This window comes from Ctenopharyngodon idella, chromosome 2, assembly GCF_019924925.1.
Source record: "Ctenopharyngodon idella isolate HZGC_01 chromosome 2, HZGC01, whole genome shotgun sequence".
Classification (NCBI taxonomy): Eukaryota; Metazoa; Chordata; class Actinopteri; order Cypriniformes; family Xenocyprididae; genus Ctenopharyngodon; species Ctenopharyngodon idella.
Window position 1 is genome coordinate 739,284 of NC_067221.1, and position 22,757 is coordinate 762,040.

Genomic DNA, 22,757 nt, shown 5'->3' on the forward strand with positions numbered 1-22,757 from the left:
TTTCCTTTACTTTGAACAAAATGATTGCTTAATGTTGATTCAATATTACTCTTAATGAAAAAACAACAAAAATAGTACAATAACAAACTCAGTTATATTAAACATCACACTTTTATAACAAAACAAATAGGACTGATGACATGGTATACCTGCATTGTAGCAGAAATAAATTATAAAAAATTGAAATTTGGATTTTCCCCTTAATTTAAAATGAATGCTTAGTTTGTGGTTCATTACTATTTTTTAATGAAAAACACAACAACAATAAAATGACAGACAAACAAAAAGACAAACTCACTTATATTAAAAAAAATAAATGCAACTTTTATTAACAAATGTTCTTGCGCTTTTGCCTCTGGCATCGACCTGTCAGTCATCGTGCCTCACTCTTGTCATGTGACTCCTATGGCTCAACTTACTTCAGTATCTCCAATTTACACTTTATATTCTTCAGTCCCATGCAGAGCAGTTTCACTCCTGAATCCTGCAGATTATTATTGTTCATGTTCAGCTCTTTCAGATTGGTATCTGATCCAAGAACTGTAGCCAGAGCTGAACAGCTTTTGTCTGTTAAGTTACAATCATCTAACCTACAAGGGAAATAAATCACATCACAGAATTAAATGGAACACAAACAATACATTTTTCTATATACAAATATTAAAAATGGTTTCCTTTTTTTTTTACATAAACATTATATATATATATATATATATATATATATATATATATATATATATATATATAAAGAGGCTGAACTAAACTAACATTACTCTTGAAAAACTAGTATTTCCTGTACATTAGTATTTTTTATTCAGTGACAAATTTCCTTGATAAAATGAAACATGTTTGAAAAAAAAAATATTTGTGTTAAGATTTATAGCTTTATAGCTGAGCCTGGTTTCTCTGAAGGATTTTTTTCTCTATTTCTGTCACCTGATGAAGTTTGGGTTCTTGCCACTGTCGCCTCTGGCTTGATTAGTTGGGGACACTTAATATTCAACAATATTATTGACATGACTGTACTGACAATATTAGATGAGACGGTTCACACTTTTATAGCAAGTTAAAGGACTTTCACTATAAATCTATAAATGCCTCCATTTTTAGGGGGGGTGGGGTGCAATGCTATTTCATGCATTCTGACTTATTTACACTGTTGAAGAGTTGGATTCTCATGCTAAACATGGCCAAAGTTTCAAAACACAAGTTGGACGTATGACGGAGTATTTCTGTGCCAAATGACTACTTCCGGTTTCGGTACGTGATTTAGAGAGTTTTTTCTAGTATGGCCCTTTATCACGTAACAAAGGGCGGAATTCCTTGTACAGGCACTTCTCCCTGGTAAGCGTGCGCAAACACATCACCCAGAACAAGAGCAAGAGCACGCCCATTAACGCGTTTCATTCGGGATACGGAAGCCAAGAGATTTTTCGACAATGGCTGTGTCCCAATTCAGGGGCTGCACCCTTTGAAGACTGCATACATAATCGAGGCAGTGTCATTTAAGAAAAATAACTGTTAGATTGCAACTTAAGAAAGAAATGACAGTGTTTTACACCTCACAATGAATATCAGTCAATTTTATTATGGTTACTTTTCTTAAATATGACATCCTTGATGAAGTATTAAGCCTTCACATGTGATCTCCGAAGGAAGCAGCCTCCGAATGAGACGCAGCTCCTGTCACCAAAGGAGTGTGTTTTTGGTTGTGAGGGAAAGATTACCTTTTTCAGCTTCCCAAAGAACCCAGCGTTAAGGGAACAGAGGATGAAGTTTGTTTTTCCGGGGCAGCAACGGAGTTGCACATGTATATTTGTTTTGTTCCCAGGATTTCGGTGATGAATACTTTGTAAACAAGTCCCAGCTCGGCACTGGATTTGCAGATTGTGGGTGGTGAGTAAAGCTGCATCAGATGTCTGTGTTTTGTTGGCAATTGGCGCGCAAGTGCATATAATGAAACAACACGAACGTTTTTGTTCCCTTTGTATTTATAATGATGTCGCAGCTAGCAGAAATCTCTACGCAGAAGCTGCGTGTGCTCATGGCTCTTTAGCACGCCTCTAGGATCTCTGCTTTTTCCGGAAAGACTTGGTTTAGCGTATCTATCTTTTATAAATATGACAAAACTAAAGACTTTTCAGAGATATGAAGGATGCATTGTTACTCTATATGTACTCAAGATTAACATGAGATTGACAGAAACAGTGTGCGATAAAATACAGAACTACTCATAAAACTAAGCATTTAAAATATCAAATTATTGGGAGATACAGAGTAGAGACCTGCGCGGAATGGATTTTTCAGTCCCGCTCCCGCCTGCTCCCACAGGATTCTGTCCCGCTCCCACCCACTGCCGCAAAAAATTTGTGTTACCTTCTCCTGCTACCGCCCGCAACATTCATGTTTTGTCCCGCTCCCGCCCACAAAAAAGTATAAATAGATTTTTCCTTTATGTCCATGAAATAGTTTCAAGTTACGCGTCACCCAGCCACAACCAACACATCCCAGCATAAACACTCCCAATAAATGATTTGTTATTAAAGCATCAACATTCACACTGTTAATTTAACATAAAAGTAAACATAGGCTACAGCATGCATGGTTTGGCATTATAACAGCTGACACGATCAGTTCATCACGATCTCACAAAGCTCCGTTATTATCAATGAATCTTTCATAATGTCAACACTTTGTTTGTTATAATCAGAGGATTTGCCAGCATGTAGAATTCAGCACGGAACAAAAATTCTGACTATTTGAGCGGTGAGTAACTTAAATACATCTGACTGGCCGTTGCGTTCAACACGTCTGTGATTGGCTACATTGCACAACGCTGCAAAACATGTTATAAATAGAAACTGCCTGTGATTGCACCTGTAAATCGTATTTGTTTTGTTTTAGTTGTTCTTGTTGCTTTTGTGCAATAGATGAATAACAATTTATTTGTTTTTAGATGTTTTGTTTTTAGATATGTCTATTTTGTGGGAGTCCCGCAAATCGTTTTATTCATATTTAGTCTTACTCTCGTTGGGTCCCGCGGAAGTGCAGGTCTCTAATACAGAGTGACAAATGATAATATGTATGTACTTAATTTAAGTAATGTAATGTGTTATGTAAAAAATCTAATTGTTTTTTATTATAACCTTTCAGAAATTCATCTTACTTTTTGGCAATATAAATAACATCTGTACCAAATTAACCCCCCCCCCCCCCCCCCCCCCATTTCTATACAAGTCATAAAAGTCTGGTGTATCATATAATACAAAACAACTATCCAAACATTTTTATGTTCTTTTATATTTTGTCTAGATTTTTCAGACCATTATTTCATATGTCAGGCTTTACAGGGTTAAGTTCATGTTCATGATTGGGAATCACTATAGATTAATGTAGATAAATGCATTTTCAGATGAGAGCAAAACATGACAAAATATATTAAATGACTTACAGAGCTCTTCTGGAGGTCTTGATGACTGCTGATAATCTAATGAGACACTCGTCTGATTTCTTGAATTTCTGAAGCTCAAACTCCTCCAGCTCTTCCTCTGATGTCAACAACACAAAGACCAAAGCAGACCACTGGGCAGGTGAAAGGTCACCAGATGAGAGACTTCCTTTGCTAAGGTGGGTCTGGATCTCCTTCACCAGAGTTTGGTCGTTCAGTTCGTTCAGACAGTAGAACAGATTGATGGATCTCTCTGCAGGCAGATTATCTTCTAATTTCTGCTTGATGTACTGAACTATTTCCTTGTTGCTCTGGTCATTGTCGTCTTGCTGTGTCAACAGACCCCGTAAGAGTCGTCGATTGGACTGGAGTGACAGACCGAGGAGGAAGCGAAGGAAAAGGTCCAGGTGTCCACTGTCACTCTCGAGCGCCTTGTCCACTGCAGTTTTCAGAAAATCAATGATGATTTTATTTTTATTTTTGATGTCTAGAAACAGATGTGCATAAAGGGTCTTGAGTGATTTTTTATTTTTGTTTTTGTGTTCTGTAGACTCGTGATCAAACACACTTTTCTTGTTGATGTCTAGAAACAGATGTGCATAAAGGGCTGCAATAAACTCTTGAATGCTCAAGTGAACAAAGCAGTACATGGTACTAAGACTGATCCCTGTTTCCTCCTTAAAGATCTGGGTACACATGCCTGAGTACACTGATGCCTTATAGACGTCAATACCACAGGCTTCCAGGTCTGTGTCATAGAAGATCACGTTGTTTATTTCCAGCTGATGAAATGCCAGTTTTCCCAGTGAAAGGATGGTGTCTTTATCCCATGAAACATCTGCTCCGTATTCTCCATCATACTTTCGGCAGCTCTGCTGGATCTGAAAGCGGAGAAAGTGTGTGTACATTTGTGTCAGAGTCTTGGGAGTGTCTTCAGTATTTGAATCCTGTGGTGTTTTAGAGATCTCATCAGCCTGATTGATTTTCACATCATTATTTCTTTTCTCCTCCAGAATGTTCTGGAGAACAGTGGCTGAAATCCAGCAGAAGACTGGGATGTGGCACATGATAAAGAGACTCTTTGATTTTTTAACATGATCAATGATTGTGTTGGCCTGATTCTGATCCGTGAATCTTTTTTTGAAGTACTCTTCCTTTTGTGAGTCATTGAATCCTCGTATCTCTGTCAGCCGGTCGATACAGTCAGGAGGAATCTTACTGGCAGCTGCTGGTCTGGTGGTGATCCAGATGAGAGCAGAAGGAAGCAGATTTCCCTTCATGAGGTTTGTTAGGAGAACATCCAGAGAGGCTGGTGATGATACATCACACCACGTCTCATTACGATCAAACTTCAGAGGAAGACGACATTCGTCCAATCCATCAAGGATGAACAGGATTTTGAAATTATTCCTTCTTGTAAGGTTCAGTCCTTTTATCTCTGGGAAAAATAGAGTTATAAGGTCCATCAAACTTAGTTTTTCTTTCTTCATTAAGTTCATCTCTCTGAATGGAAGAGGAAATATGAAGCTGATATCTTGATTTTCTTTTCCTTCAGCCCAGTCCAGAACAAACTTTTGCACAGAGACTGATTTTCCGATGCCAGCGACTCCTTTTGTCAGTACAGTTCGGATCTCCTCATCTTGTTCAGGAGCTTCAAACAAATTTCTGCATTCAACCTGTATCTCTTGAGATTCATGATGCCTGGAAGCAACTTCAATCTGTCTGACCTCATGTTCAGTATTGACCTGTTCACTGCCACCCTGAGTGATATAGAGATCTGTGTAGATGTTATTCAGAAGTGTGGAGTCACCTTGCTTCGCAATTCCTTCAAACACACATTGATACTTCTTCTTTAGGCCACATTTGAGCTGATGAATGAAGAGCAGCTCATCTAAACACAGGAACAGAAAATAGATAGTTTTAGTCTGAATTTTCTCTCCTACATTTATAAGTGTCAATCAGACAGATGATCATGAGTCTCTGACCTTCTAGAGCATCAGCAGCTTCATCTTGCTTCATCTCTCTCAGGTAATGTAGTGTGAGATCAAGAGCTGCTGCTTTGATACTGCATCTATTCTCATTAAAGTCCTTCACAAAGTATTCTGTGTTCTCATTTTGTAATATTTTCTTAAACTTTTCCAGCTCTTTCTTCAGAAATGTGATTATTTTGCTCTCAAGATCCTAAAAACAAAACAAAGAAAAAGGACAGAATAACACAATTTAAACCAAATTGTACATCTGCATTTGGTCAACACTATTCATTCAATAATTATATCTGTTAAAAAAAAAATCCAGTTAAAAGACGAACATGTTAACCAGCTGTTATTTTTAACAAATAGAAAAATTAAAAAAATATGTGTGCTTAAATGGAAAAATAAGTAATCAGGAGGGATCAAATTAAATGTCTTTGTTTAATAACATATTTGTTTGTTATAAATATTAAACATTTATGAAAATGTGTTTTCCTACCTGGAAGATCCACTGGAGATTGTCTGTGAAACTCTTGTGTTTCCTGTGAGTCTGAACGTCTGAGTCTAATGTCTCATACTGAAGCCTGTAATCAAATAAATACAATAACATACTGATTTTCCAGGCAAAATATTACAGAAAGAGAAAAAAGCATTACCTGTGAAAACTCTGATAAATACTTGATCTAAAATGTTTCATGATGGTATTCACTAATACAACTTCTTAACACAGTCAGTGTGAAAATTAGAAACACATGAAATACCTTTTATTAGATGATGGTTTTCTCTCACTGAAGCCTGGTGGTTCACCTTTTGACCGGTCACTCTTCAGAGACACAGAGCTGGACACATGTGAGTCTGATCTTACTCTAATGACACAAAGAACAGAGAGAGAGAGAAACACTTTACTACAGGAGATACTTTAGTCTCATTTGAAAAGAATTAATATTGCAAATAGTAATTAAATGCAGTATAGCTGTGCATTAGTCCATTTATGACTACGGTTGGATGGATGGATATATACAGGGGTGCACATAACTGGTGCACAGGTGCACATGCATGATAAAAATAAACGATGTGCACCAGAAAACGTGGAGGGAAGCGCTTTTGAGCACCAACATTTTTGGGGACAGGGACACGTTTACTTACTGGAGTAGGATTTTTCTCCATCTCTGGTATGATAGCAATCATGATGATAAGCGTGTTGACTGATTATTAGGGGTGCAACAGATCGCAGTTGATCCGTACGGACCAGGCCCCATGGTTCGGCACACATGTGATTCATGGATTAACTGCTACGTTTGACCATCATAGAGTGGAAGCTTAACATTTGGACATGTTTTGTCTTGCCAGTTTACACATTCAAACGACTTTAAACGCGGAAGAAGAGGCAAAAGTCTGGACTCGCGCACTGTTATCTGTGCACACAGCCTCACTCACCCGAAGCACGCAGAGAGAGAGAGAGAGAGAGAGAGAGAGAGAGAGAGAGAGAGAGAGAGAGTTTTTTGAGTTTTTCACAACAACTTTATTTAATCATAAAAATAACTTCACATTATAACTGGAATTATAATCACATTTTCAACACTCTTATTTCCACATTCTTATTTCCAACTTTTCTTCTACACTCAATAATTATTCCAATACCAAAGTAAAAACCAGCATTCCACCCACAACTGTGCAAATAGCTTCATTGTACCCCCACCTATGCAGAAAACTTTCATAATCATTAATCAACTTATAAAATTTAAAATCAATCAGAACCCGACTTTTCACCAGATTTTTATAAACCATCTCGACTTCTTGCCCATCTCTACCTTCTAACTTTATTTTCCTTGTAATATATATAGCTCTTTTAGCTTGTCCAATCAAGAAATTTAACAATTGACTTTTACTTTTTTGGGCTGCTCTATAATGGACCAAAATGAAAAATGAAATACCAAATATGAAGCTCTGAAAAGAGAATTTTTCACCAAAATTAAAAAACATTAATTGAAGTATACTAAACAAATTCCTCAGTCTCAAACATTCTAAAAAGCAGTGAAAAATCGTTTCCCGTATTTTACAGAAAGGACACTGAAGATCACCTATACACTTTTCTAATGGTGGTTTATAGAGAGTTCTCCATACAGGTTTTACATGATCTTCTAACCTCAGTTTTTCCCTCCACACTGTACCTTTCATTCTTTGAGAATTGCTTTATTTAAAACCTTTACACAACATTTATATAACACTTTACTTTGAACATCTTGAAAATTCAGATGCTCCAGACTTTCCAATTCCAAAAAATAAATAAATAAATAAACCATTTAAACCTTTTAAATCAGGAGTAATTAAAATTTTGGGAAATGGATCTGAATTAGTAGGAACCACTTTGCCATTACAGTACTCTTTCAACAACATTTTTTCTTCTGCTGTCAATCTTTGCATTAACAGATCTAACACTCTTCCTGTCTCACAGACTGAATTCCCAAATGAGATGCCACAGCTTGAGTATTACATAGCTCAGCTCACCAATGTCCATTAAATCATGTAACTTTAAAACTTTTGATGAACACAAGATTTGTGATAGTCCTGGTGTGGCTTCACAAGCCATGTCCAACCTCGCTCCATGAACAAGAGGTTCTTCAAGCAGCCAGTACAGAGATGTTCCGTTTTTTAAATATGTGCCAAACATTAAAAAAGTCCTTTGTAGAATTGAATCGACAAGGATGTATTAAGCTGTAATTTGCTGAAGTCCGTTAAAAAGAGTACAGAATTCAAGTTCAGTCCACTCACTTTATTAAAAATAATATCAGCTACTTTCCTCCAGACTAAATCCGTTGGTCCTGTCAAGTATCGCTGTACAAACAGCAATCGAAAAGCCGCTCTTCTGCTGGCCAGATGTACAAGTCCTTGTCCACACTTCTCCGTGGGCAGAAAAAGTATACTCTGGGATATCCAGTGAAATCCATTCCAGAAAAAGTGCATTATACTGGCTTCTAATTTTGCCGAAAGCCCGCTGGGAGTATCAACACAAGTCAAACGGTGCCATAACATTGATGCAACCAAATTATTAATAACTATTACTCTACCTCTAAGTGACATTCTTGGTAAAATCCACTTCCATTTTCCTAGTTTTCCTTTTACTTTTTCTAAAAAACCTTCCCAGTTTTCTTGTAACACAGAATCGCTCCCAAGATAAATTCCCAGATATTTTATCCCATCACTTTTCCAGGACAGACCTCCTGGTAATTTGGGAGGATCTCCAAACCATTCACCACACATCAATGCTTCGTTTTTTGACCAGTTTACCTTGGACAAAGAAATAAGGCCAAAATCATCAATAATTTTCTTTAACACCATTATATCAGTTTGATTTTTAACTACAACAATGATGTCACCAGCATAAGCTGATAGTTTAACTTTTTCACTGGAGTGTGGGATAGACCAGCCTTCAATACTGTTTCTAATTTTCACAAGCAGAGGTTCAATAGCCAGGGCATACAGCATTCCTGATAATGTGCATCCCTGTCTGATCCCTCTCTGAACTTTAAAAGGTGTACACAAACCACCATTTATTTTCAGCACACTCTCAATGTCCTGATACAAGACCCTGATCATGGCAATAAAACCTGGGCCGAGCCCAAACTCCTCCAGCGTACGCCAGAGATAGCTGTGCTCAACCCGGTCAAACGCCTTTTCCTGATCTAAGGAAATAAGACCAGTGTATAAGCCCAATAATTTAGAGACGTTCAAAATATCCTGAATTAAAAAAATGTTATCAAAAATGGACCTATTAGGTACACAGTATGTCTGATCCCAATGAACGACCCGACCAACCACCTCTCTCAGCCTTATTGCCAAAACCTTAGAACATTTTTTTAAATCAGTACACAGAAGTGAAACGGGTCGCCAATTTTTTATATCTCTTAAATCTCCTTTCTTTGGCAGAAGAGTTATGACTGCCCTAGGTAGCAAGCCATCAGCCAGACTCTCATTGAGCACTGCAAGCAAGTCATCCCCTATTACTGACCAAAAAGACTTATAAAAGTCAATGGGGAGACCATCCATACCAGGTGCACTGCCACATTCCATGCTCTGTAGTGCAATCTGCAATTCTCCTGTGGAATGGGCTTCTGAAGTTCAGAATCAACTTCATCCAGCACTTTCGGCAACCCTGCGTAAAACGAATTGGCTGACTCATCCACCACTGGACTCTCACTCTTATACAATTCGGAATAGAAAGACACCGCCCTTTTTCTAATTTCATTGGGCTCTGTTATTTCAGTTCCATTTATTGAATAGAACGAGTGAATATATCGACTTTGTCCATTCTTTTTTTCTAGACCAAAGAAGAACTTAGTTGGGCCATCCATCTGCTCAACACTCTGAAATCGAGAGCGGACCAATGCACCCTGTGCTTTAACACCTAACAGTCCATCTAACATCTTCCTTTTGGTTTTGAGGAGCTCAGTATGTCCTCGATTTTCTTGTGGACACCACTGAATTTTGCAAATCCACTATTTCAATCTCTAGGTCTCTCATTGATCGAGAAATGTCTCTAGAAACATTGAGAGTGTACTGATGGCACAATTGCTGTATTTCAATTTTACCATAGTCCCACCACTGTCGTAGTGAAATATATTCATGTTTCTTCAACCCAAACTGCTTCCAAAAATATGTAAAGGTCTCAATAAAAAAACTTATCCTGCAACAATGAGACATTAAAGTGCCAATAAGCACTTTTGGGTTTTATATTCACTATATAAATCTCACAATCAACTAAACAGTGGTCAGAAAAGCTGAAAATGAAGTTCTCTCTTGCCTGTGCCCATGTATATTGTCTTTCATTTTTATGTAAAATTCTCCAAATATCATGAAGATCCTGTTCAGCAATGAGTTTCAATATTTCATGCTGAGAAGCAATATGAGGCTCCTTAGGATTCCTATCTACTTTGTCATTCACTGTACAATTAAAATCTCCCCCCATAAACATATACTCTTCTTGTTTAAAACAAGATAGTGCATCATTCAATTTCTTTAAAAAACAAACCCTCTCAGGACCAAGAACAGGAGCGTAAATGTTTACAAATATTACCACAAACTTTTCAAATTTTGCTCTGACTTTCAATAATTGTCCTTCAATAATGTGTCCAACCTCATATGATAAAGGTTTACAATGTTTTTGAAAAAGGACAGCTACACCACCACTCAATGAACTTTTATGACTTAAAATAACTTCCCTATCCAATCCATCTTCCAGTCACATTCATTCTTAACATCACTATGGGTTTCTTGAACCAGCATTACATCATATTTCTTTTGTCTCATTAGTTCAAAAAGCATTGCTCTTTTCCCACTTTCTCATGCACCATTTATCTTAGTGTACTCATAAAAGAATGAATAAAAACCAGACATGGGCAAAACAACCACAAATACCACACAATAAATAAATAAATAAATAAATCGTTCCATTTCAAATTCATCATTCAGTATATTCAATTTCAACTTTTGCACAATTTTCTTTAACCTGAACATTTCTTGATCAGTAAAGCTATTTGCACCCTTCTCTTTCATCAACACTCTAGCTGAATTAATGAACAATTCTCGATCTGGGAAGTAATCTTCCACTTTCACTCCTTTCATTCCTTTGGTTGTTTGTAGAAATTTTCTGATTTTTTCAAGTGTGTAAGCACTTCTAACAGATCTTTTTTGTGAGACTGAATTCACAGACCCTGAAGATTCACTTCCACTTTCTGGGGCAGACTCATCAACATTACTCATATCTGATTCCATCTGCATCCCAGGATTTTCAACACCTTTTTCTGACTTTTCATCTCCAGACACTTTCCTAGCTCTCTTCCAATGGCCATTTTTCTTCAATTTACGTTTTATTGCAGGTGTTTTAAAAACACTTTCATCCTCTATCATTTCCATATCCTCCTCAACTTCTACTGCAACCAAGTTGGCATCAATTACACCACACTCTTCCAAGTTTTCCTTACTAGGTTTTCCATTATCATTTCCATCTCTCTTTCCTGTGTCAACAGCACTTAATCCTTCACCAGCATCTGACTGTCTGTGTTCCTCATTTCGGTCTACATTTGTCTGCTCCTCATTTTTATTCTCATTCAGAGGCACAACCAGCTCTTCCTTCTCAGGACAAGCACGAATCATATGCCCTTCCTGTCCACAACCAAAGCACTTCATACTTTTAGAAGTTGCATAGATCACATAATCATAGTTGTCCACCTTGAATTTCATGACTAGATTAAGTTCCTCCTTTTCATTTTTTAGAATCATGTGTGTTTGTCTTCTAAATGAAACCAAATGTTTCAGCTGAGGTGACCTGCACTCTACCGCGATCGTCCTGATTTTAGACACAATTTTACCATGTCTCATTAATTCTCTTTCAATCATGTCATCTCTGATGAATGGTGGTACATTTGAAAGCGTAATCTTTTTGGCCGGCTGGACCAAAGGCAATACTGGAGTAAACACATTGTTAACGACAATCCCTTTCACTACAACATCATTAACTTTCTCTATACTATTCAAAAAAAATCACTATAGCACTATTCATTCTGGCTGCAGACAAGATACTAGAGTATCCAACTACTTCAGCAATTGCAATCGTGCAATCCTCAACAAAACAACGCTCCGCGGGGATGACTTTAATGCCATGCCTCCTCGTTAAGGTATCCAAACTTTGAGACGCTGCCATGTCAGCGTTTTCAATCGTCGTCTCTACTTATTCAACAATACACTTGCCAAACAAAATATTGACACAAACAAGCCGCAAAAAGATAGAAAAACTCACTCATGCAACGCGTTCCCTTCCACTCACGCACGCTAACTCCGCCCACTCACTCCCAACATCCGCTCAGAGAGAGAGAGAGAGAGAGAGAGAGACGCATTTCAGATAGCGCTCAACACTGAACTGATTCCTCTTTTGTGTTTACTTGAGCTTGAACGGACACATACACACAAAATTATGTCAAAATACCCGTCTCAGCAATATACTTTCGGTTATGTCATAAGTGAACAGTTGAGAAAAAAGACGGATGTGTGTCAGTATATTCGGTCCGTGCATTCGCTCTTAAGGTGACAGCAGCAGCATAATATTCCTGCTGTTGTCTGTGTCATTAATGTAAGTAAGATGTAATAATCTTAATAATGTAAATAAAAAAACATCATCATCTACAATGTTCGAGAGAAAATAAGATAGTGTGGAGAGCAGTCAGGAGGAAAGTGATGACGACAGCTTGTAGGATAAGTGTGCCAAATAAAGTACCAAGCAGCATCTTCAGGTGCTCCCTTGAGAACCAGACCAAAAAAAGTTATGTGCACCCCTGGATATATACATGTTTATTTGCATGATCTATTTTCCATAGTGAATTTATGCCTCCTTGTGGCTGTCTGTGTAATTGTGTTACTGGAATGAGCTCCATAACGTTCCCAGGAATTGAGTTTTATTGTGACTTATTGATTTATTCAGTCAAGTTCAATCACATACACCACTGAGGACAAATAATGCAACCCTATAATGTAAACACACAAAATACCTTTTAACAGATGATGGTTTTTCCCCACTGAAGTTTGGTGGTTCTTCTTTTGACCGGTCACTCTTCAGAGACACAGAGCTGGACACATGTGAGTCTGATCTTACTCTAATGACACAAAGAACAGAGAGAAACACTTTAGTAAAGGAGGATAAACTGTGTCTGAAACACATCTGTGTCTTTATCTAATCCTCCACAGAAATACACACACTCACACAATTTACAGCTTTATAGTTAACAATCATTTTATTTTACTGGCTCACACTGGATTAATGATTTATTTAATGTACATGAATGAGATTAAATATGTTAAAAAATACTTGACTCTAATTTAAGAGAACATGTTTTTGTTTATTGACAGAAATGGAGCAGAAATGTCTGTGTGACACAGTTTTGTTAGCAAACTTCAATTAAATTAAGTGACCAAGAAACCAAAGTCATGTACTTGGTAATAATTAACAAATTATTAATTATATTGTCTATAGAGCAGACGGGGCTTTAAAGAAATTGTCAGAGTTAATTTAAGAAGTTCAAAATTGAAACAAATATAAAACGATGTCTAGAGTTTTGCTATTCACAGTAAAACACAAACTCCAGTAGAGTTTAAAATGAAAACAGACGCAGTGTTACCTGTGTTTCTCTGAGAGACTCATCTTAGAGAGAGAGTCCTTTCCTCGCTCAGATAAACTGACACTGAACACAGATCAGCACAATCAATCACTCAACCTGGAAATGACACCATTTCACAGAGATGAAGAATTATTGAAGAACATAATGAAGAACACTGAGTGACCAACAACAGCAAAAACTAGATAAAAAAAAGTTTGTAGACAAACTTTAAGTTGGCTCAAAAAAGCCAGAAAGTTTGAAGAACTTTTAAAAGCTTGTAGTTTGAAGCTTTTCATTTTGGGTTGCTAAGGTATCCTGGGTCGTTGCTAGGGTGTTGCTATGCGGTTGCTAAGGTATTCGGGGTGGTTGCTAGGGTGTTGCTATGCGGTTGCTAAGGTATTCGGGGTGGTTGCTAGGGTGTTGCTATGTGGTTCCTAGGGTATTCGGGGTGGTTGCTAAGGTGTAGCTATGCGGTTGCTAGGGTACTTGGGGTGGTTGCTAAGATGTTGCTATGCAGTTGCTAAGATATCCTGGGTCATTGCTAGGATGTTGCTATGCAGTTGCTAAGGTATTCGGGGTGGTTGCTAGGGTGCTGCTATGTGGTTGCTAGGGTACTCAGGGTGGTTGCTATGTGGTTGATAAGGTATTCTGGGTGGTTGCTAGGGTGTTGCTAGGGTGTTGCTAAGGTATTCGGGGTGGTTGTTAGGGTGTTGCTATGCGGTTGCTAGAATACTCGGTGTGGTTGCTAAGGTGTTGCTATGCGGTTGCTAAGGTATTCTGGTTGGTTGCTAGGTTGTTCCGATGTGGTTGCTAAGGTACTCGGGCTGGTTACAAGGATGTTGCCAGGGTGATTTGTGTGGTTGCTAGGTGGTTACCATGGTGTTCTGGGTGGTTGCTATGTGGTTGCTAGGTTGTTCTGGGTGGTTGCTATGAGATAGATACATAGATTTAGCTTGATAGATTTAGTTAGAAAGATAGAAATAATTAGATAGATAGATAGATGTAGTTTAATAGATAGATAGATAGATAGATAGATGTAGTTTAATAGATAGATAGATAGATAGATAGATAGATTAGAAATATTAGATAGAATGAAAGTTTAAATGGTTTAGAAATAGTTCTTAATTAATAAAATAAAGTGAGTTACAAATAAATATATTGACATGTAAAATAACTGAATGGTCTTAATCATTTCAGATTAATAAATTTAACTGATTCATGGATTAAATATGAATTCATTTGGGAACAGAAAAAAAATGATTCTTGCCACTAATTGAAATTAAGCAAACAATTCAAATAAAATGTATTTAAAAACGTATAAAATAACTATTATTATTCCAAATTACTCTCATACAACTTGAATGAAATGGATTCAAGACCAACCTGATCAAATGACATAAACTATACTTAATTGGCAGTGTTGGGGAAGCTACTCTGAAACTGTAGTTTGACAAGCTACTCATAAATTAAAGTAGTTAAACTACAGTCAAGCTACCCTTCTGAAAAAGTAGTTAGCTACACTACAAGTTACTATCAAAAAGTAGCTAGCTACATTGAAACTACTTTGATTTTTTTTTTTTTTTTTTAAATGACAAAGCCTATTACGGATAACTGTTAATGGAGAATGTTTAAGTAAGATATTTGGGGTTTAAAACAACGCAATTAACTACAATTATGATTTCAAAGCGTACCGTTTTATTTTGTAATCTTTATCAAAAGATACAATACTCAAATGTAGCCTATATCTCACACTGACTGTCAAAGTGCAAAATTGCTACAAATGTCACACTAATGCAGGCCCGGTTCTACGCACCTGAGCACCCTCAGTTGATACTGTATAATATCATATTGGCGAAACAGATTTGGCAAACGCTCCAGTGCGTATTTGTGTTTGCGCTCTGGAGAATGTCAAACATTTCTATTTACAACATGATTTTGCAGCGGTGAGCAACGTAGCCAATCACAGACATAGCTGTTGACCTCTTGAATGCAATGGCCAATCAGGGGTGTTTAAGTTAGTTAGAATTCGCTCACCGGAAGAAACGCCAGAGTTTTTGTTCAGCACCGAGTTTGCACGCTTGCGAAGCCTCCCATTAACAAAGTGTAGACACGATGTAAGAGACTCATTGTGCAGTGTAGACAGCTATAACTGAGATGAGTTATAACTTTTTAGTCATTATAAAGGAAGTGCTCTTTGCACGCTTTATATATAATACATTCAGAATTTTAATATAAGTTTTGTTTTTTATGCTATAAGAGGACCGACGACCAATTGCACTCTGCAGTTTCAGAAGTGATATCTACATATAAATGCAGGATTCATGCTCAAAATTGCTACCATAACCGTAACACGGGACAAAAATATGCAATAATAATAATAAGCAATGTAAATGCAGACTAGAAAAATATTTGAATTTTTGTATCAATACTTTTGAAATTCTATTTGTAAAAGTAATGACTTAAAAAAATCTTAAATGTCTCACTGTATACATTGCTATTCTTATTATGTTGGAGCCGTTGTTTACATCTGCACTATAGCACCCTCACTTATTTCAGAAGCACCCTCAATGATTTGATTCTGGAACCGGACCTGCACCCATGCAAGAACAAAATATAGCTATGCAACTTAAATTGGATACACAGAAAAATGCAGGTTAAACATACAGCACATGCAGTGATAAAGCTTTGAGACGCAAATCATGCGCTTCTTGCGTGAACATTCCGAAATTTTTTATTTAATAACAGATTCGTCATTTCAGCGATCTTTGCTAACTGCTTTGCAAATAAGCCAAGACGTTGCTCAAACACACTTAATTAAATATAAACGTTATCTACATTGTAAAAGTTTATAGGATTTCACATTAAAATGTCTGTCCACAAATATTGGTAAATTTGGTCATTTTGAGATATGTGTTCAACTGACTGTGTATTTTTGCATGTTTGGACAGATCTGTGAGTAACTGCTTCAATGTGCATTTTACTTTGCTTGAAATATAGTTTGAACATATACCAAAACATTACACAGTGTGTCATTCGACCATATATAAACTAAAAATGTATAGGATTTCCTGTTAAAACAAGCCGTGTTCTTTTCAACCTGAGTCATAATTTTATTAAATAATAATAATATAAAAATATAATAATAATAACAACAAAGTGTATGTCATCTTTACTATTTCAGAAACCTCATAATTTTGGAACAATAACTCAATTATGGTATGTGTAATATTTTTTTCATATTTTTTGTATTAAACAAAAATGAAAGTGTGTGGAAGAAATATCACTGAAGTATCCGGTATGTTTAAGTACTTGAAACATTCTTAAACACTGACATTTTGAGGAGAGATTCAGGCAACCTGTTCACAGTAAATGAAGGAAGTGTTGTCATTATTTACATTAAGACATTTTTTGTAAATTACAGTAATTTCCTCTACAGTAGGCCTCTATCTCTTCCATCTTCCTTTTCCTTTTTTCCTCTCAGATAAAAGCAGAATTTATGCGGATAAAGACTGTGCCACTTCTGTCACCGTTCATAGCAGCTGGACAGAAGTAAGGTGTGGTAAATTGCATTACAGTTCTTTGGCACTAATTACAAAGATTGAACTATAATCAATCACTGTTTTTTATTATGTGTCATATTTTTCAGTGCGAAGACATACACATCAAACGAGACTGTGTCATAAAGAGTCTGTGTGTGTATCTCAATGGGGACATTACAACACTTGTCATGACCTAAACAAAGTGTATTGCTGTGTGCTGCCAATATTTCAATGAAACTAAACAAGGTGTTATTTATTTATTTATTTATTCATTCATTTACTTGCTTAGGACTGCAATCCTGAAGGAGATGAGGGAGGAGCTTCTGAGACCACTCTGGGCCTTTTTGTGACCCTTAAAGTGCTGAGTACTAGCCAGACGATGTTGGAGTAGCAACAGAGGGTGTAAAACTGCTACAACACTTCAGAGTTTTTCCTTTGGATTAATAATGCTGTTCGGATTGATCTACGCACTCAAGCTATGCTCAGAGTCTCAAATTCACATTTGAATTCTTCCAGAAGGTAATGATGAATTTGGACTTTAGGACATCACATAGATGTTTGCATCCCCTGGAAGGACATTGAAAACGTTTAAACTTGTTCTGTAACATTGAATTGAAGACAGTATGATCGATGACACTATGAACCGATGACACTAACTCAAACTGCACCTAATGCACCTTCTGGCTTCCTCTCTGATACATTTAAAGGGTTAGTTCACCAAAAAATGAAGACTCTGTCATTAATTACTCTCCCTCATGTCGTTCCACACCCATAAGACCTTCGTTCATCTTCAGAACACAAATTAAGATATTTTTGATGAAATCCGTGAGCTATCTGGCCTCTGATAGACTGCAACACAACTATCACTTTCAAGGTCCAGAAAGGTAGTAAAGACATTGTTAAAATAGTCAACATGACTGCAGTGGTTCAACCTTAATAGTATGAGGCGACGAGAATACTTTTTGTGCGCAAAACAAAACAACAAAAACATTTTATGTCAGTCTCCTACGCAGTTGATGTTGTACACACAAAATATCTTAATTTGTGTTTCGAAGATGAACGAAGGTCTTAGGGGTTTGGAGCGACATGAGGATGACAGAAATGTCATTTTTGGGTGAATAAACCCTTTAACAGAGATGTTAGCCCTTGTGCTATTCCTTGTCCAGGAAGTTAACTTGTGAGTAGGACACTTGGGCTACTGAATGCCTAAATGCTGAAACGTGACGGACAACAGAATACCTGTTATATGTAAAGTAAAATATAATCCTTCAGATTGCTTTTCTTTTTCCCCAAGTGTCCTGATTGTTTTAACAAATGTTTACAAGGAATGTAACCATTTACAGATCTGTATCAAGTTTCAGATAAGTGAAAGCACAAACTGATTACCATACTATGCAGTGAGATCCCAATATTACCTTGAATATGTGAAAATAATGTTTGATGTTGAAATTTGGTTCCTTGTTGATCTATGAACTTGTTGGCACACAGCCATGACCATTGTGTTAGTCCGGGAGAAGGCACAAAACTGCAGTAAACAGTTGCCTTAATTTGTGAAATACTGCATTATGTTCTGTTTTTTTCTGTCAGATTGGATGTTTCTTATTATTCCTGGAGCAATTGTGACAATAAATGTTTATAAATGTAACACGTGTTTGACCATTTATTTAATTTAAATAAAGAAATGTAAGGTAGTTATATAAAGCAAGTAAGAATAAGTTATTTGAAAAGAGTAAGGTTTATGTATTACACAAGCTTAAATTGCAGTTTATCAGTTAACATAACCTTTATTTAATTCATTCAAGTCAACTGAACATGATGGGGAAGCTTAAGTAAAAGTTAACTTTTTTAAGTTGGATTTATGTGATTAAATTCGATGGAAATTTTATATGCAATTGAATTAACTTTTGGGGTTAAATATTTTTTTTTTTTTTTTTTTTTTTTTACTATATTCTCTATTGCAGTTTAATATCATTTTACAGTCATATTTACCCAATCTTTATTAATTGTTAAATCGTTTGTCATTTGATCATTACTTCAAGTTCACAATCATTACTTTCAAATGATCCTAAAATAACTGATTGAGTAAAAGTAACCTGAATTATCATGATCATACTGAAATATTCGATCTAATAAAAAACAAAAAGACATGTCTACTTCATGTAGGTGTCTGCTGTAAATGTCTGGTTCAAAAATACTTTCGATGTCGCATCACTAAAACAACAGCCTAAAACGGAAGCGAAAATGGGAGGAAACCTTCAGAAACTTACTTGTTTTCAACAACTCTTTCTAACTAAACTTCATGTTTTATCATCCGTGGCCTTCAAAAGATTGTAATTTCTGGAAGATTCTTCATCTGTTCGGAGCAGCAGAATAAACAACAATAATAAGAACACTTCTGTAACTTCACATTTAAATCACGCTTACATATACAATATCAAATTACTAATAATTACAAATAACTGTAATCGAGAACGTGTTAAAACTTACTTGCAGTCTTGTCCACTAAGAAGAGAATTTATAAGTATTAAAAAACTCCTGCGCATGGATCAAATCCAGTGGGAAACATGTTTACGCAGTATCCCTCCCTGCGCTCCATTCGGAAGGGCTCATCCCTCCGCCCTAATCCCTACAGAGGAATGAAGGATGTAGGGGTCAAAAAACTCTTTTCTTGGAACTGCGTCATCTTAACGGGACAATCAAGGAGGATATATTGTACAAGCTGCGCCTTTTGTTTAACGTTAGTTTATATATTTATTTATTATCGGTTTATCGCACCATATCGGATATTGTGTCTATGTATCTGAAACATTTGAATGGAGTGATAAAGGGAGCTGTAAAGTATTTTTGTTGAAGTACAATGTCGTTTTGACCATAATAATATACTAAAACTAACTCGTATAAATATTACAGTAGTATAGAAAAATACTAAACATAAATTTATAGGTAAAATCGAACTCCGAGCCTCCTGTTCCCATTCTGTGACGACAAACAACTTCACTGTGCAAAGGATCTTGGGGGCCTGAAGTGTCCATCAGTTGTAAATTAAATTAAAGAAATACTGTTTGTATGATTTATAACAGCGCCTCAACTTTGTTCTTAAAATAAGTCTAAAATGCAAAATAGTTAAAAGTTAAAACAGTTGTAATTTCTGTATACAGTAGCTAAAAACAGCTTGTGAGAATTAAAATATTAAATTCAATAATGTTAAAAAATATTTGTTAAATGCTGTTTTATATTTATCTTCTTATATTTATGTTGTTATATTTTGTAATGTAATGTGCTTTCGTAAAGTCATATTTCTGTTATAACATTGTTTTGAACTGCTTTTACAATGATCACTATTAATCGTGTAAAGGTTTTTTGGTGAATTGTATTAAAACCAAAGCAAGAATCCTAATAATAAAACTAAATCATTATTATTAGTGTAATAATAGCCTATAAGGAATTCAAAAATGTATTGTCCCTGTTTTTTGATAAATAGATAATAACAAATGAGATTTTGGTGGTATTTTGACCACTCAAATAGGAAATGTCCCCAGTTTCCATTTCAGAAATCTGGTCTTACTTTGAAGTGGCCAGTTTTGAGCACTTCGGTTTGGAACGACCCTTCAATATGGCGGCCATGAATGTTTTCACTCTCAAGTGCCCTTCGGAGGGCGATATATCCCGTTTGGAATGCACCGTGTTGTTACTTTCGCTTTCCTCTTCTTCGTGGGTTTTCAGGAGGGTTTTGAAGCAGCTGAACAGTTTCACACCGCCACCTACTGTACTGGAGCGAGGATATTCCACCACATATATCTAATCCTGTTTCAGCAGTGCATTTGTTATATTCCCTGTTCCTGGACTATTATAAGATGCTGGATATTGTAAATGATCCTGAGGTTTGTATTTGTTATACATTCAATCCTTTTGTTTTGTATCAGGACACTATTAATACATGTTCTAGTTTCTGCTCTCTGACACTCATCACATAAACATTATGAAGAATATTTTCCTGTTATTTAAAGGGAATTATAATTGCATTGCCTCTATGCCGTTGGCAGCCTGAGGTTTGTATTTGTTATACATTCAATCCTTTTAAACAGAACAGGTTTTTCTTTTCCTGTCTCAAGTCCATTAATACACTTTTAAGTTTTTAATCCAAAAGCAGCATCTAAAGTTCCCTGTCTAACTGGTTCTTGATCCGTGACTTTCTCCAGCTGATGGTCATAAACACACTTCACATGATGATGAACTCAACTGCATTACATTATATCCTGAATCAATACAACTGATTATACCGGATTTGATTTCTTATGTGTTAATGTGATGATGATTATTCATGTGATGCTCCAGCATGTTTCCCTCTCAGATTGTTGTCTTCAGTGTTGCACAAATATCAATCACACTGCACACAGATGTGGTCCGGCAGTGTGTTCCAGGAGGGATTGTTTCCGCACGAGTCTGTTTTTGCTGTGCTGCGCTAAATTAAAGCACATCAATGCAAGCCTTAAAAATACAATGTATTAATATACAAGCACGGTTAATGCAATGCATATTTTTTTCAAGTAGTGCAATTCAAGATGCTTTTTGTTTCAAAAACATATGGCATTATTTTACTTCCAGACTAGCCAGTATGTGCACTTACGGTCTTGTGGACTTACAGTGGCTGTCTCGTGCAAGTGATCATGAAGTCCACGAGACTTAGGTGTGGTGTATTTAATGTTAAGAAAAATACAAAAGTATGTTATTGAGTTTATATAAACGCCATGTGGCATAGGTTGTCATTCAGGAAGATTGTAATTATGACAGTCGGTTATGTATGTGTTAAACTGAGTAGAGCGTTAGTGCCCCCTCCTGGCTGAGTGTGTTTTGTTGAGCTGGCAAACTTGTTTTGTTGCATGGTGCATATTAAAAAAGACGATTATTAAACTTTGGTTTTGTTTCTTTCAACCATGGCTTCAGTGAGTCCAAAAATGAACTTTCTGTTTCTTCGAAATCCCGGGTGGCTGCTCGGCCACAACAATTTGGCGACGAGGATGGGATTTTAAGGGAAAGGGGGCTCAGAGTTAGTAGGACTTGAAGCAAGCGAAGATGGCGGTGTTTAGCACGGAATCGGGCCTGTGTTTCGTAGAAGCTAGCGAGAGCTTCACGGATTATGAAGAGCGTTTTGCACAGTTTGTGGAGGCCAACGGAATTGAAGAAGACAAGCGACGCACTGTTTTTCTGTCTGTGGTCGGTGCAAAGACCTTTTCATTGCTCACCGATTTATTGGCACCGAAAAGACCGTCATTAACATCATTGGCCGACATTTTGAAAGCGCTCAGAGACTTCTATGTACCCAAGAAAAATGTCTTGAGTGAAAGATATAGTTTCCGTGCACGGAAGCAGCTGAATGGGGAATCCCTGTCTGAATATGTGGCTGCATTAAAGGGATTAGCGTCCACATGCGAGTTCGGCGCTTCATTGGAAGAACAGTTGCGGGACCAGCTCGTTTACGGAATATGCAGCAAGGATTTACGAGCTCGGCTATTGAGTGCAGCTTACGGCGAACCGCTGACCTGGCCTAAGGTATTGGACATAGTGAACAATTTTGAATGCACGGTAACGAGTTTAAAAGCCTTTCAGCACGCGCCGCTCAGAACCGACAGTGTGAGTTATGCCAAGCCGGCTA

General features: G+C 36.8%; 1 protein-coding gene and 1 long non-coding RNA gene across 4 annotated transcripts in view; both read right to left on the reverse strand.

Annotated features, from left to right (window-relative positions):
- Positions 1 to 22,757, reverse strand: part of LOC127504736 (NACHT, LRR and PYD domains-containing protein 12-like) — a 595,457-nt gene that overhangs the window by 44,455 nt on the left and 528,245 nt on the right. The window lies entirely within an intron of this gene.
- Positions 6,227 to 20,805, reverse strand: LOC127505126 (uncharacterized). 3 transcript variants are annotated; one of them, XR_007927569.1, is made up of 5 exons: positions 20,670 to 20,805; positions 19,592 to 19,730; positions 19,372 to 19,457; positions 12,960 to 13,064; positions 6,257 to 6,284 (listed from the first exon to the last, which is right to left on the reverse strand). It is a non-coding gene; the product is annotated as an uncharacterized LOC127505126 (long non-coding RNA). The 3 variants fall into 3 exon arrangements; XR_007927570.1 differs by lacking the exon at positions 12,960 to 13,064 and having other exon boundaries at positions 6,227 to 6,284; XR_007927571.1 differs by lacking the exons at positions 6,257 to 6,284; positions 12,960 to 13,064 and adding an exon at positions 16,117 to 16,155.